Here is a 16190-nt window from a genome sequence, read left to right as displayed (position 1 = left end):
CTGATAGCATATTTTGGAGGTCTGGGATAATGTCACATAGTGACGCTTAATAATTGCATTTAACAATGTAGTACGACTGCTGGAGTCTTCAGCTTATCTAGTTATCCCATGGCTGTCCCATGGCTACATCTTTCTTCTCAGAATGGGACCCAAATTCTACAAAGGACTTTTAAAATTATGTTTTCCTACATTTGCCAGTAGATGATATAGGGGTGACCTAAGTTTGTTATAACAAAGTACCACAAACCAGGTGACTTAAAACGAGAAAAAAAAATTATTCCTTCACAGTTCTAGAGGTCAGAAATCCAAATTATGGCATAAAAAGGGCTAAGTTTCCCCTGAAACCTGCAGGAGAGAATCCTTTCTGGCCCTCACTAGCCTCTGATGGCTGCCAGCATTCCTTGGTGGTTCCTAGCTTACAGCTACAGTGTGTCATCTCTGCCCCTGTGGTCACATGGCACTCTCCCCTGGTGTGACTGTGTCTCTGTCTCTTTTCCTCCAGGGACACCAGTCACATTGGGATAGGGACTCACCCCTTCAGACTGACCTCTTCTTAACCAGTTACATTCTCAGGAACCTGTCCAAGTAAGGTCACATCTTGAGGCACTGGGACTTTGGACTTCCACATGGAATAATTTCTTTGGGGGATACATAATTAAATCCATAATAAAGAGCAATGAACTAATCCCATAAATAATTAAGTTTTAGGACACCAATCTCTTTACTTCTAGAATGCCTCTTCACAAAAAATTAGGATTCATAAAACACATATTTCCTTTTGTCCAATTCATTCTGTAAAGACATTCCTCCTGTGAGGCTTTTTCCCACTAAAGTCCTAACTCCAACTTACATCAAAAACATGTTATGACTTTGCAATCTGTTGCCATTTCACAAAGGTCAAGTTTTCTTCTAATACAATGTCCTCTTGCTGGTTGATTTTCTTATAAAGTGTCCAACAAATCACTTGACCCTTTCTGAGTCCTATCAGTTCATCACAATCAGTGCTATTTCTTTGAGTTCACAGCACAACTGTAAAAATCAGGTGAGCCTCTTAGGTCTGGAGTCTCTCCAGTGATTGCCCACCATTTTCTACATCCCAATCAGATTGTGACCTCTTTGAGATACTTCCCTTTGTTTCAATTATCGTTTATAATATGAATTGCATGAGATGCTAAAATCAAAGCAATATAATAACGTGCATTTTAAAAACATAACTTTAAAATATAACTTGTAGCCATTTTAGTTATATTTTATATCTTATCTTCATTTCTACCTCTATCCACTTAGAATCCTTTTCTTTCTTTCCCTTTACAACAAATACCTTGGAATAGTTCTCTGTATTCGATTCCTACAATTTCTTCCCCTCCATCCCATTCTCTTCTGAACCCTCTAAGTTTTACCCCCATTACTCCTATAGAGCTGATCATGTCAAGGACATAAAAAAAAATCCTGTGTGTTACTAAACCTAATGGGTTGTCTCAGTTCTCATAGTACTCGATCTAGCGCTATTTATTGTGGTTGTCTACTCTTGCCTCCTTAAAATAATTTCTATTCTTGGCTTCTGAGATACTGTTTGCACCTGGATTCCCTCCTGTGATTCTATTGTTGCTCAATCTCCTTTACTGGTTCTTCATTGTTTCCCAAAACTGTAAATGTTGGAGCATGCCAAGGTCTTCTCTTTTCCATCTACACAAATTCCTTCAAGGACCTTATTTCATCTCATGGGCAATATTACCAGGTACATCTGAATGATGTTCAACTAGTTCACCAACCTGAGTCTCTCACATATATCCTGACATCACTCAAATGTCCCAACGTATAAAACTGAAGAACTAAATAACTTTCCTGAGTGTGGGCCGCAGAGAGAACCTTCCCTGATGCAATTTTTTCCCATTCCAGTTAAACGACGAGCACTTAAGACAATCAGCCCAAAATACTTGAGTCAATTTTTATTCCTTTCCCTAAATTTCTGTGTAAAGAATGTCACAATACGAGGTTCGCCCCATACAAATGTTGAAGTTGGCTCCAGTTTCAAAACACTTTTAGATGTCTCCCATTTCACCACCACGAACAAGGCCAACATCATCTCTGAACTCAACAACTACAGTGACCTCCCAACTAGTCTCCCTGCTCTTTCCCTTACCACATTGCTATTTATTTTTAACAAAAGGCCAGGTGGGGTGGCACATGACTGTAATCCCAGCCACTCAGGAGGCTGAAGCAGAAGGATCTCAAGTCCAAAGACAGCCTCAGCAACTTGGTGAGGCCCTAAGCAACTTTAATGACACTGTCTCAGAAAAATAAAAAGGGATTGGAATGTGGCTCTGTGGTTAAGCTTCTCTGGGTTCAATCCCCAATACTGTCCCCCCTCCCTGCCAAAAAAGAGTATCTTTTAACAATAGACCTGTTGAAACATAAATTGTGTCATCTCATCACTCAAAAAATTCCAATGACTTCTTATTCCTTTCAGTGTAAAAGTCTAAATCCTTTCAGTGAGTGTTGGGGTTTGGATGTGAAATGTCACCCAAATTCTCATGTGTGAGATAATGCAAAAAGATTTGAAGGAAAAATGATTGGGTTATGGGATCCTTAACCCAATCAGGAAATTAATCCCCTGACAGGGATTAGCTGAGTGGCAAGTGAAAGCAGGAGAGGTGGGCATTTGGGGGTGTGCTTGTGGGTATGTATTTTGTGTCTGGTGAGTGAAGTCTCTCCCTTTGCTTTCTGATCATCAAGTGAGCTGCTTCCCTCTGCCACACTCTTCCGCCATGATGCTCTACTTCACCTCAAGCCCCTAAGAATGGAGCTAGCTTCCTGTAGTCTGAGACCTCTGAAAGCATGAGCCCCAATTAAACTTTTTCTCCACTAAAATTATTCTTGTTAGGACTTCTACTCTCAGCAGTGAAAAAGCTGACTAAAATAGGGAGCTATAAGGCCATCTACAATTACAAAGGCAATTGATTCCCCCTTAAACCCTAACTTCATCTCCTATCTGCTCCGTCTCATTCCCACAACAACCATATTGACCATCTTGTTGTTCTGAGAACTCTCCGAACACAATCCCACATTACGACCTTAGTGTTTTCTTACTGACTTTGCCTAGGGATTCCCTTTACTTAGACAACAGATGTCCCCTACTTTAGATATCAGACATACCCACTTCTTTTAGATGCTGATTAAAAACATATCTTGGTTTTGCACTGGCACCCTATCTAAAATTTTACACACACACACACACCACTTTGCTTTATGTTTCCTCTTAACACTTATCACTAACAGAATATACATTTTAGTTAGTTGAAATTTCTCTCTTTGTCAACTAAAAAATAAGCTCCATGAAGACAGAGAATTTTTTGTTCTTAGTCCAGTCTGTTCTCCAGTGCCCAAAGTGATGCCTGCAACATAATGGTGGTCAAATATTTTTTGAATGGCCCACTATATTCAACATTGTATTCCCAGAATTTAGAATAGAACTGAACACACAGTAGATGCCTAGTACATTTGTTGAATGAATGAATACTCTAAAATACCTATTGCCTTGTCTTGTATTTAGTAATCACTTGATAACTGTTGGCTGGAATTATTGAGTGAACATCTTAAAGATTTTTAAAGCTTTAAGAAAAGGTCTTTTAAAAGCTTTAATTATTTAGTTAAATAATAATGATTATTTACTAAAATTGAGTTTGAATACATTTTTAAATGACCTTAGATAGCTTGCCCCCTTATTTTTTGTATGAAAAAAATAGAGTATTTATATTTCCTAATAAATTAATATATTTGTAATTTAACTATCATGACAATTATTATAAAAGCTAAAATTTTGTATTAAAATCACTTAGATATAGCAATGATACTATGTGACTATTATATTTTGGATCTGGAATTTCTCCCAAGAAGTCCGTGTGTTGAAACTTTTAGTTTCCCATTGTCCAAAAATTTAGCTTTGGGGAAGCCATTGGATTATGAGGGTTCTGACAGGTCAGTGGATTAATCTATTGATATTGAATGGAATACTGGGCAGTGGTAGAGACTGACTGTAAGTAGATGGGGCATAATTGGAGCACTGAAGATGTGGCTTTGAGGACTTCTCCCTGTCCCCTCACCCCTATATTCCTGGCAATTATGAGCTCAGCTGCTTTCCTCTGACATATTTGCCTTCCAAGATGTTCTACCTCACCTCTACCCCAAAGCTATGGAGCAGGCTTCGAAGTCATGAGCCAAAATAAACCTTTCTTCCTTTAAGTTGTTTGTGTCAGGCATTTTGATCACAACAACGAAAAGCTAAGAAGAAAAAAGCTATGTGATTTTAATTAAAAAAAAAAAAAGTCAGTGTTGGGGCTGGAGTTATGGCTCAGTGATACAGTGCTTGCCTGGCATATGTGAGCACCGGGGTTCCATCCTCAGCACCAATTATAAATAAATAAAATAAAAGACCCACTGACACCTAAAAAATATTAAAAAATAAAAATCAGTGCTAAGACAATAGAATGAACTGGATATAACTTTCCTAAGTTCCTATATGAATACACGACCAGTGTAACACCACATCATGCACAGCCACAAGAAATGGGAAGCTATACTCTCATGTGTGTATGATATGTCAACATACAGTCTACTATTATGTGTAACTAAAAAGAACAAATAAAAATAAATAAATAAATAATCAGTAGTTTCAGGATCATCATATAAATGAGATTTCTATCCAAAGAAAATCCCTAATATCTCATTATTTGACAACATGTACTTCACCATTTCAAGATTTTTACTAGGAACAATGGTATTTTAAACATTTTTACAGTAGCTGATTTAAAGGCATACAGGAACAAAACCTAAGATTAAATTAGTAAAATAAGTAGTATTTTCTTCTTTAACTAAAAATCATATATATATATATATATATATATATATATATATATATATATATATATATAGAACAGTGAGTGCCTTAAGGCATTCATTTTCTATTTTATTTTGTTTCTTGTTATGGGAATCATAAAAAGTAAAGTAAGCATTGGTCAGATTTGCCATTTCCTATATAAAAATGCACAATTCATCCCATTGCTGAAATGTCTATTCTAGAAACACGTTACTCTAAACATTCACTAAAACAAATATACCAAATCTACCAAAGTAAGTTTATTTGGAGATGGTATATAGATAAGATTCACGGAATTGTGATTAATTGTCACTACTGAGTTTCTATCTTGAGAATTTAGTCCTATTACGGATTTTTATTAAATCCCAGTATGCTGGTATTTTCACTTTACAAACCTTTTCTGTAGGAAAAGACGCAATATAATAAAAGCATTCTATCTAGTCAGAGAGGTATCTCTTTTTCAGAAGGTGTTTTATATGTAGAACTAGGAACAGCGATGACCTAGAAACAGGGAAATGCATTCTAAAATGCAAAGTCAAGAATGTGCAAAAGGAGCCAAACCATTTTCTCAAGGCACATACATTTTGTTTTCAATTACAAAGTTAACATGAGGTCATTGTTTAAAAACCAAAAAGAGTAATATAAAATTATGTATAAAAATAATTAAAATTCCCTCTTCTCAAGTTCTGTACCTATTCCCATTTCTTATCTAGAACTATCATGAACAGTTTATTTTATACTATTCAAGAAATTTCTTTGTGTATATACATTATATATGTCTTAGTAAACAATTTCACACTATTTTACACAAAAGCAATTCCCAAATATTTTTAAAGCCAAAAATAAGAAAGAAAAAAAAAAGAAAGAAAAAAAATTTAAAAAAAAAATAAGAAAGAGGCAGACCTCAAAAAATAAGTCAGCAAAATAGTTAAGCAACTTACCCATATATCACTTTTTGAAAGAAGGCAGCAGTGAAACATGAACAATATTACCTGATAGAATCCAATTGTCAAAAATAACATAGTTTTCAACATTAAAAAAATTCATCAAAATCTTCATGGTAAAGAATTGCATGGAACAAAAGATTGCCTCAAGAATTCATTCCAGTGGATAAAGAAATGTGATACACACACACACACACACACACACACACACACACAATGGAGTATTACTTGGTCATTAAAAAGAATCTTTTTTACAACATTTGTCAATAAATGGATGGATGAGGAGACTACATGCTAAGAGAAATAAGCCAGTACCCCAAAAATCAAAGATCAAATATTTTGACTGATATGTGGGGAGAGGTGGAAGAATAGATATTCAGTAGATTAGACAAAGAGGAATGAAGAGAAGGGAGAGGATAGTAAAAGGAAAGACAGTGGAATGAATCTGACATAATCTTCCTAAGTACATATATGAATACACTACAGTGAATCCCACCATTGTGCTAGAATGGGATCCACAAGAATGGGATCCTAATTAGCATAAGATATAGTCCATACTCATGTACTTATATCAAAATGGATTCTACTGTTATATAAGTGGAAGAACCAATTTTTTAAAAAAGTCCATTTGAAATGTCCTATGCTTTATCAAGCACAGAGTGTGACTTGGCCATGTGCCTATAGAGCACATCACAGACTCCTGTGGCCCTCACAGCCTGGAGATGTCATGAATCAAAAACACCTATGTTTTTCCTTTATCAAGTGAAATAGCCACATAGTGTTATTAGGTATAAAAACTTTCCTATGTACATAGGAAAACTTCAACATGGTGTACATCCACAAGACTGGGATCCTAATTAGAATAAAATATACTCCATACTTGTATAAATATATCAAAATATACTCTACATAATGTATAATTAAAAAGAACAAATAATTTTTTTTAAAAAAAAATCTCTTTCTATACGAATATCCTATTGATCCTGTTTCTTTGGAGAACCCTGGCTAATATACCACGTACAGATTCTATATGGAGGCAGGGAATTGGAGAACAAAACTTTTCCAAACTTCCAGATCTATAGAGGTCTAAAGCCTTCAGTGCTAGCTGATAAAAATTGTCATGTGTACAGGAATCCACCAAAAGAAATAAAAACATTTCTTCACACCACCATGTACACAATATTCAGAGCAGCAATATTCACAATAGCCCAAAAAGAAACCATCCAAGGTTCCATCAGCTGATGGAGCAGCTTTCTGTACAATAAAATATTGTTCAGCCATAAAAGGAAATGAAGTGCTGATAGATGCTAAAGCCTGGGTGAACCTTGTGGGGGAAAAAAAACTCAGTTACAAAATACCATGTATGATACCATTTTTATGACATGTCTAGAATTGAAGAGTCCACAGAAACACAAAGTAGACTGTGGTTGCCTACAGCTGGGGCAAGTAACTATGAATGGATTTACGAATATGAGATTCTTTTTCTGGAGATGATGAAATGTTCTAAAATGAGATTACAGTAATGGTTGCACAACTCTGCTAAACTACTAAAAACCACTGAGTTTTATGCTTTGATGTCAACTTTGCTGGATGATTAATAGATTGTGTGCCAGATGCTGAAGGGGAGACATTTTAGAGTAGCCACAAGGAGCAAGACCAATGCACAGTACATACATTCTTGAATAGTTGCTGAATGACCTAGTCCACAGGTCTAGGATTGGCAAGAATGGTACTTGATATGACAGTTCTCCTAGAGCTGATCAGGGACCTTTATGTCTCTTTATCTCTTCTTTTTCCTATGATGTAAACTTTGGATATTTGGTACTCAAAATATCCAGGTTCATTAATTTGAAAGCAATGGGTTCCGCTGTACTTGTCACAAGTTTATTTTGAAACTCAAAGTGAGCAATGAATGACTCAGCAGTTTTACAATATCAGCCATCCCTGAGGCTAAGGTCTACTGAAAACTTCTGACTGCTGCTTGAATGGTGATAGGAATTTCAAGAGGAAAATAGAGGCTGGTGGGGATGAAAACTGCAGTTATCCTGTTGGAACAAAATATTTGATTATTAAGACTGACTTCATAAAGTTTACTAATCAACTAATAAATTTCTGTCATGGTTTCTTGAAAATCTGTTTACTGGCATGGAGATAGCCTGATTTTAAGGGTGGTTATGATGGGGGTTTTGGGCTCTAGCTCTTATTTATATGAGGGAAGAAAAGATACATTGTATAGACTTCTTAAGATAATAACTTAATTTTAAAAGTGAGATGTAATGGTACTACAGTAAACAGAAATTCTCTTCCAGTTTTTCTTCCCATTAGGATGCAAATAAACCAAGTAGTTTTATTCATCTGTTCAACCATTAGGTTTTGAGTTCCTGGGGAGCTGCAATTCTGTATTTTAGAGTCTGAATAATTATCCCTAATGCCTAGACAGTATTCAGAAGAAAAGGGCTGCTATTAAGGATTACTTCCATTTTAACTAATTAACCCATGCCATAGAACACCTATAACAACACACACTAAACAATTTTTTCTATATTTGCTTATTTATGGCAAAAAAAAAAAAAAAACTTTCTTTGGAGCTATTTTTAATATACATTTAAGCTAGAACACTAAAAAAAAAAGAAAAAGCAAAGTAAAAGAAAAAAGAATAGTTCTATGTTTCAGAAGACTATGCTGTTTAATAACAAAAAAAAATTTAAAACTATCTCATTTTCCATAGAACAAATAGTCACACTAAGTAATAAAAGCACAGCAGTAACGAATTACATAATGTTTCACTCCCTAACTGGATCTTTTCCTTGCTATTTAAATCTTTCCTGTTTTTAAACAAACAAATAAAAATCTCATTGACCTCATTTCTCCTCAAGATAGTCTCTCCATCCTTTCCCACAAACTTTCCAAAACACCATCTATGTACAATTTCATTTCCTACCCTCCCTATCTCACTAAAACAGTTCCTTCTTGAAGTTTGGGTATAAAACTGAAATCTTCATGCTCCATATTATTTAGCTTTCCAGCCACTTATGCTTACTCTGTCCCATTCTTGATAGGGAACATACGGACATGAGGTTGAGGGAATAATTCTATAAGCTGGGCCCACTGTGCTGACCCCTACATACATTCTCTTTTTTTTCAAAAGCAATTTACCTGCAGCCCTGCCTGGCTTAAGTCAACTGGACATGTTACATTCCTCAGCAAACATCCTGTTATCTGCAGGAGAAATGCAAGCCTGAAATGCCAATAAGAACATAAACTACCCTGAGGGGGGAGACTTTTGTATCCTTACACAAACCAAATCCAGAACTCAGAGAACGAAGGGAGATAAGAATAATTCCTTCTAACCATAAAATATGTAAGAACAGGATACAATTAGAACTGGTCAGCAGGGACCTTAATGACCTAGAGTTGTCATGCCCAATGGGGACTTGAAAGCCTGATGTCAAGAGAGGTGGACCTGGGTAGGTCTCTATAGAAATGACCCTGGGACACCCCCCACCCTAGTAAAACTGGAGGGTAGGAGAGGCATACCATCCTTCTCCTCTCTGACAGGACCCATTTACCAACCCTTCTATCAAACTCATGCCTGATACTCTGAGCAACATGCCTGATATCTTTCTGGTCTGGTCACAAGAACAGATGGAAAGGGGACCTCTGTTGTGGCCTCAGCTCCATGCTGCAGGCCCCTGCCTTTTAACAATGCCCTCCTTTTTGAAATTCTCTTTTAAAACATTCTTCTCTAAGCTTCTTTGACACATTTTCTTACCTCCTTTGCAATATTTCTTAGTCTTTTTTTTTTTTGTAAGATTATCTTGCAAAGATTAAGAGTTGAAGTATCCAATATCTTGGATTATTTCATACAGGGCTCAGGTCAATACATCTTTGTCCAGCATAGATTTATCTTAGCTTTGAATCAGTTCATGCAACTCTACCTGATATCTCCATGTGGTTAATTATCTATAAGGGTCCTCCTAAATATTTCTCAGGTTTGTTCATTTATAGATTTCACTAGTACTATCCAAATCGAGACTGCCCACTTCTTTCTCTGTGACTACAACATTGCATTTCTAACTTGTTTTCACAATTATTTTTGCCCTCTTTGAGCTATCCTCCAAATTACAGTGACAAAATCTTTATAATGGGACAATCTGATTATGTCAATTCACATCCTTCTCAACCGTGCTTTCTCTTGTTAAAAACCTTTCATGAGGTCTCAGTGATGCTAACAAATATTTACAGGCTCTGACTTCCTGTTCAGCCTCGCCTCAGTTGTTTTTCCTTCTGAGTAGCTGTACTTCAGCCAATGACGTTCTTTCAGCTCCCTGAATACTTCATCCTTCCCCCACAGGCATTTGGGCAGCCCCGCTATCATCTTGGAGAACTCTTCTCCTTCATGTGTCAGTTCCAGAGCATTTTTTGATTCTGCTGGGCAACTGATTACTGCAAACAGAGGCTTGACTGAGTGCAGTGGCACATACCTGTAATCCCAGCAACTTGGGAGGCTGGGGCAGGAGGATCAAAAGTTCAAAGCCAGCCTCAGCAGCTTGGTGAGGCCCTCAGCAATTCTGTGAGACTATTTCTGAAAAAATAAATAAATAAATAAAAAGGAACTGGAGATGTAGTTCAGAGGTCAAGAGCCCCTGAGTTCAATCCCCAGTACCATTTTTTTTTAAATAGAGGCTTAATATAACACACATGTATTATCTCACAGTTCTGACAAATCAGGGGTTTTGATACAGATTAACTGAGTCCTCTGCTCAGAATCTTACCAGACTAAATTAAGGTGTTGACAAGTACAACCTCATCCAAGGCTCAAGATGCTTTTCTGTGCTCATTCGGGTCATTGGCTTAATTCATTCCCTGTGGTTATAGGACTGAGGTTCTCATTTTCTTTCTGACTGTCTTCAATTTCAATAAGAGAATGGATTAAACAAATCATAATATAGAGTTGAATATGACTCAGCAATAAAAGCAGTGAACTATTAATGCTCACAATAACACGAGGGAAACTCGAACTAATTATTCTTAATGAAAATAGACAAAAATGAATGCATATAATACTATTCCATTTATTTTGTGTATGTGTGTCGAGGAGTGATAACTTTTCTTCAGCCTTGGCGAGGCCCATGAATGAGACTCCTATAACAAAAGACAGGGTCAAAGAGAAGAGCATACACATTTACTTAAGTTTTATGTGATATGGGAACCTTCAGTAACAAAGACCCAAGGAAATGAGGAGGTCCACATACGTTTATGCTTAGGTTTGATGAAGAGTAGAGCGTTGTGCAGAAGATTGAACAAAAAGAATAAATACTAATAGGAATAAATTGGGGGAAACTTAGCCAGAGCTGTTTGGGCAGCTACTCCTACGCATCTGTATCTTCAAGGATTTGGACATTCCTTTCTTCTAGATGTAGGATAAAAACAGAGTATCTCTGGAATGAGAGCCTATGACCTACTTTAGAAGGTCAACTAGGCCTGCATCAGGGGAAGAGGGGTAGAGGAAGGTGAGGGTGACCTTCTTGGTTCTGCTGTATTCTCAAATGACAAAATGTCACTTTGGGGGGTAGTATCTTCTGAACTCTATCAGTATAAACTGATAGAGAATTCAGCCTATCATGTCAGTAGATTGATAGTGACTTGGAGTGAGACAGCTGAAGAAGTGAGAGGGAGAGTTATATATAAGCATGAGGAATCTTTGGGGAGTAATAGATGGACTCATGATTAAATTGTAAGCATTAAATATGTGCAGTTTATTACATATAATTACACATAAAAAAGCTATAAAAAAAAGTAGAAGGATCATGGGATGTTTTGTATGCTTTAAATCACTGCTCAATTTTCCCTGACCTTAGTCTGGACTGCCTGAACTGCTTTTGAGTATCTAGCTTTTCTCAGATCCCAGGACATTGTCTTGGGGGTACACTTTGCCAGATGACCAGCCTTTATATGAAATTCCAATTAGAGCACTGGAAAGCCTGAAGCCCAGGACAGTTTGCAGAACTGATAAATATCTGGTAAGCTTTCACCTCTACCAAAGAGTCTTTCTACATAGATTTTCAAACCAAATGGCACCTTGAACCAGAAACAGAGTATACTATGAAGCTTTGCTGAAGGTAGCAAAGAAATTAAATTCAATCTCTAAAATTTGTTTTATAGTCACCAATAAATCAATTCAAACTAAGCTAAAGGTATTCCAAGTGTGTGCCCAACAAATCAAATTTAATTGAAGTCAAAGTCATATGCTTTCTGAAACCACTGAGAGGAGCAGAACTAGAAATGTTCACTACAACACTAAGCCAGAGCCCACGTTTATTTGATTCAGGTGGGTTAGGTCTTTGCCTTGACTCAGTTCCATGTTACAGGTAAAATAATGCTCATGCTTTGTAGACATGGCAGTGTAGATCCCATTGGGTGGTATCTTGGTGGAAAAAATTAATGTAATTCCCCAAGGTACGTGGAATAATTCCTTAATAAGTACAGCTGATTAAAGTCTAGTTATAGCCACACTGGGCTTCCAAGTACCACAATTAGAGTACAGTTTCACCTCCCAAATCTGAAGAAAAATACCTGTATCGAAGAAAACTCTAGTTACTGTCAACCACATAAATGAAACTACTTGAATACCACAGCATGTATACAATTAGCTAATAAACTTCAACTCAATAATTATCTGAAATTAGGAAAGTAGAAAAGGGAGAAAGGAATGTTCTGCAAACCAACTCCACATTTTCCCCTAAAAGCATTGCTCTCCAGTGGTGACAGTCACAACATGTTTGGGAAAATGTTATTGGACCTCGTGGAGTTAACAATATAGTGTGGCTTTCAGCTAGGAGCAGAGCTTTAAAGCAGAGTCATAAGAATATTGTGGCAATTGTGTTCAACACCAGGGAAAAGAAGTAAAACAGCAAGATGTTGAAAATAATACATTTTAATGGAAAGAAACATAAAACAAACTTCACAATGGTGCCCTTTTAATGTACTCACGATAGCTGTTAATTTTGAAAAGGTAAGTGGACTGTTTATAACATTCAGAAGAAGGTAAATGTTAAGAAGGACTATTTGGGGATAATAGAAAGTGTGGTACTAAATCTTAAAACAGTGGCTACTTAAAATCTTGCCATTTTCCAAATTTAGTCGGTGACCTAGAAAACTTGAACAGCTCAATGCCTGTGAGCAGCCTTATGGTAGATCAAAGAATCAGCTACACATTTGGACTTTTAATCAGTATAATGGATTCTGCACAAGTTAAAGATATCAGACCTTGGAAACAGCAAATTCTTCAAACATGAAATGAACTGAATGATAAAAGTCATAGGAGTTTAGAACTGTAAACTCTTTTACAGATAATCTAGTACAATTGCCTTTCCATACAAATGGAAAAAACAAAACAAAACAAAACAAAGCTCAGAAGATGAGAAGCTCTGCTCATCAAAATCACCTGTGAGAAAACCTTTACAATCATGACTTCTTTTTTGGTGATACCCTGGGACAATTAACCACTGAGCCACATCCCCAGCCCCTTTTATATATTTTTTTTTAGAGACAGCATTTCACTAAGTTGCTTTTGCCCTCAGTTGCTGAGGCTGGTGTTTTTTCCTAATTTTTTTATTTGTTCTTTTTAATTATACATGACAGTGGAGTATGTTTTGACGTATTATACACACATGGAATACAACCTCCCATTCTCACGGCTGTACATGATGTGGAGTTACACTCATGGTGTATGAACATAGGAAGCAAAGTCCAATTCATTCTATTGTCTTTCCTATTCCCATCCCTCTTTCCTTCTCTTCATTCCCCTTTATCTAATCTAAAGTACTTCTATTCTTCCCTCCCCTTACGCCTTATTGTATGTTAGCATCCACATATCAGAGAGAACATCTGGACTTTGGTTTTTGGGATTGGCTTATTTCATTTAGCATGATAGTCTCCAGATCCATTCATTTACCAGCAAATGTGATAATTTCATTCTTCTTTATGGTTGGGTAATATTGCATTGTGTATATATATACCACATTTTCTTTATCCATTAATCTGTTGAAGGGTACCTAGGTTGGTTGCATAGCTTAGCCATTGTAAGTTGAGCTGCTATAAACACTGGTGTGGCCATGCTAGGACGACATTGTAGTATGCTGATTTTAAGTCCTTTGGATATAAACTGAGGAGTGGGATAACTGGTCAAATAGCGGTTCCTTTCCATGTTTTCTGAGGAATCTCCATACTGCTTTCCAGAGTGGTTGTACCAATTTGCAATTCCACCAGAAATGTATGGGTATACATTTTTCCCCACATCTGCTGAGTCTGCTTTGAACTTGCAATCCTCCTACCTCAGCCTCCTAAGCCACTGGGATTACAGGCATGCACAACAATGCCTGGCTGATCATGACTTTTTAACAAATTATTTAAATGCATGATGCCCTCAATAAGTATTTTTTTAATATTTATTTTTGAATTGTAGATGGACACAATATCTTTATTTTATTTACTTATTTTAATGTGGTGCTGAGGATCAAACTCTACTGCTGAGCCCCCCTCAATAAGTATTTGCTGAGTAAATATGTAGGTAAGTAACTTAGTCTTCCAAGAGATTTAATTATGCATCTCTGCATATAAGGCAATTGATATATATTAGATGCAAGATGTTTTATGTTGTTATCCACTTTAACTAGGATTTTTGAAATGTATGATACTGTTTAATTATTAATTTCAAAACATGATATTTATAACTAGTGTGGATAAGATTAAGGGCTCCAATTACAAAACTAGCCACCCACTCTCTCTAAAACCACTAAGGAAAACATGTCCTGAGAATAAGATGTTCTTGGGAACCAATCCCACTGCATTTTCCTTATGAACTGTGCTGACCATGCCCAGGTACTGAGCATTCTCTTACCCTTAGTGGCCTATTCTGTTTTCTCCTTCCTAAATTCTCAACTAATGCAATGAAAAAAGTCAAGAGTAGGATTCACAAAACAGACATTTTGAAAGAGTGCATGTCAGGTGGACTGCAGAATAGAAGGAGAAAGAAGTAAAAATCATCAAAGCACATAGGATTTATAGCTATTTGTTGGTAAATTGAGGAGCCTGATTTTGCTGAGAGAGAGAGAGAGAGAGAGAGAGAGAGAGAGAGAGAACCAGAAAACCATAAACATGTGTCTTCAAATTCTCCATACACTGACTGATGATATAACCTAAAAAATATGATATATTGATTTGCCAGGGCTATATAAGAAAATGCCATCAATTGGGTGACATTAGCAACAGCAATGTATTGTTTCATAGAGTCTAGAAGTCTAGAAAGGTGTCAATTCCTGTGCTGGCTATAGGGAAAGGATCTGTCCAGCTCTCACCTTTTGGTTTGTAGACTGCCATTTTCTCCCTGTGTCTCTATATCATCTGTGTATCTGTTTCTGTGTCCTAATTCCCCCTTTTATAAGAATTCCTGTCGTATTGGATTAGGGCCCACACTAATGATCCCATTTAATTTTCTCACATCAGGAAAGATTCTAACAGGGAGAAGCTTGCTCAGAAGGATAAAGAGGGATATTCCAACAATTCAAAGGTTATCTTAGTTAGTTTGGATTTCTATTACAAATTACCATAGACTGAGTGACATATAAACAACAGACATTTATTTTTCACCATTTTGGAGGCTTCCTTCCAGGTTGCAGATTCCCGACTTCTTATCATATCCTCAGGGGACGGACAACAGAAAGAAGCAATCTCTTGGGAACTTCTACAAGAGCACCAATCCCATTCATGAGTTCTCTGCCTTCCTAGCCTCATCTAAGCATGGTCACCTCCCAAAGGTCCACCTCCTAGTGTCATCACAACAGGAGTGGGAAGGTTTCGTTGTATGAATTTGGCAGCAGAATATTCAGTCCCTAACAGAGCAACTAGAAAATTGAAAAAGTGGTAACACACTTACTCAAACCTTGAAAAGGAACCAAAAACATACATTGGAGAAAAGACAACCTCTTTAACAACTGTGCTGGCAAAAACAAGATATCCACACATAGAAAATTGAAACTAGAACCTCATCCTCACCCTGTACAAAAATCAACTCAGAATGAACCAAAGACCTAAATGTAATTTATGAAACCTTGAAACTGCTAGCAGAAAACATAGGGGAAATGCTTCAAGATAGAGGCACAGGTAATGTCTTCCTGAGTCAGACTACAATAGCTCAAGAAATAAAGCAAGAATCTAAAAATGTAATGGATTCTGGTACAGCAAAGGAAACAATCAACTAAGTGGAGAGACTGCCCACAAAATGGAAGAAAATCTGTGCCAATGACTCTTCCTACAGGAAATTAATATCCAGAATATATAAAGAACTAAAAACACTTAAGATAAAAACA

Source organism: Marmota monax, unplaced genomic scaffold (assembly GCF_021218885.2).
Source record: "Marmota monax isolate L192 unplaced genomic scaffold, Marmota_monax_Labrador192_F-V1.1 WCK01_AAM20220418_F8-fsc00037, whole genome shotgun sequence".
NCBI classification, from domain to species: domain Eukaryota; kingdom Metazoa; phylum Chordata; class Mammalia; order Rodentia; family Sciuridae; genus Marmota; species Marmota monax.
Note: the sequence above shows the minus strand (reverse complement) of the source record.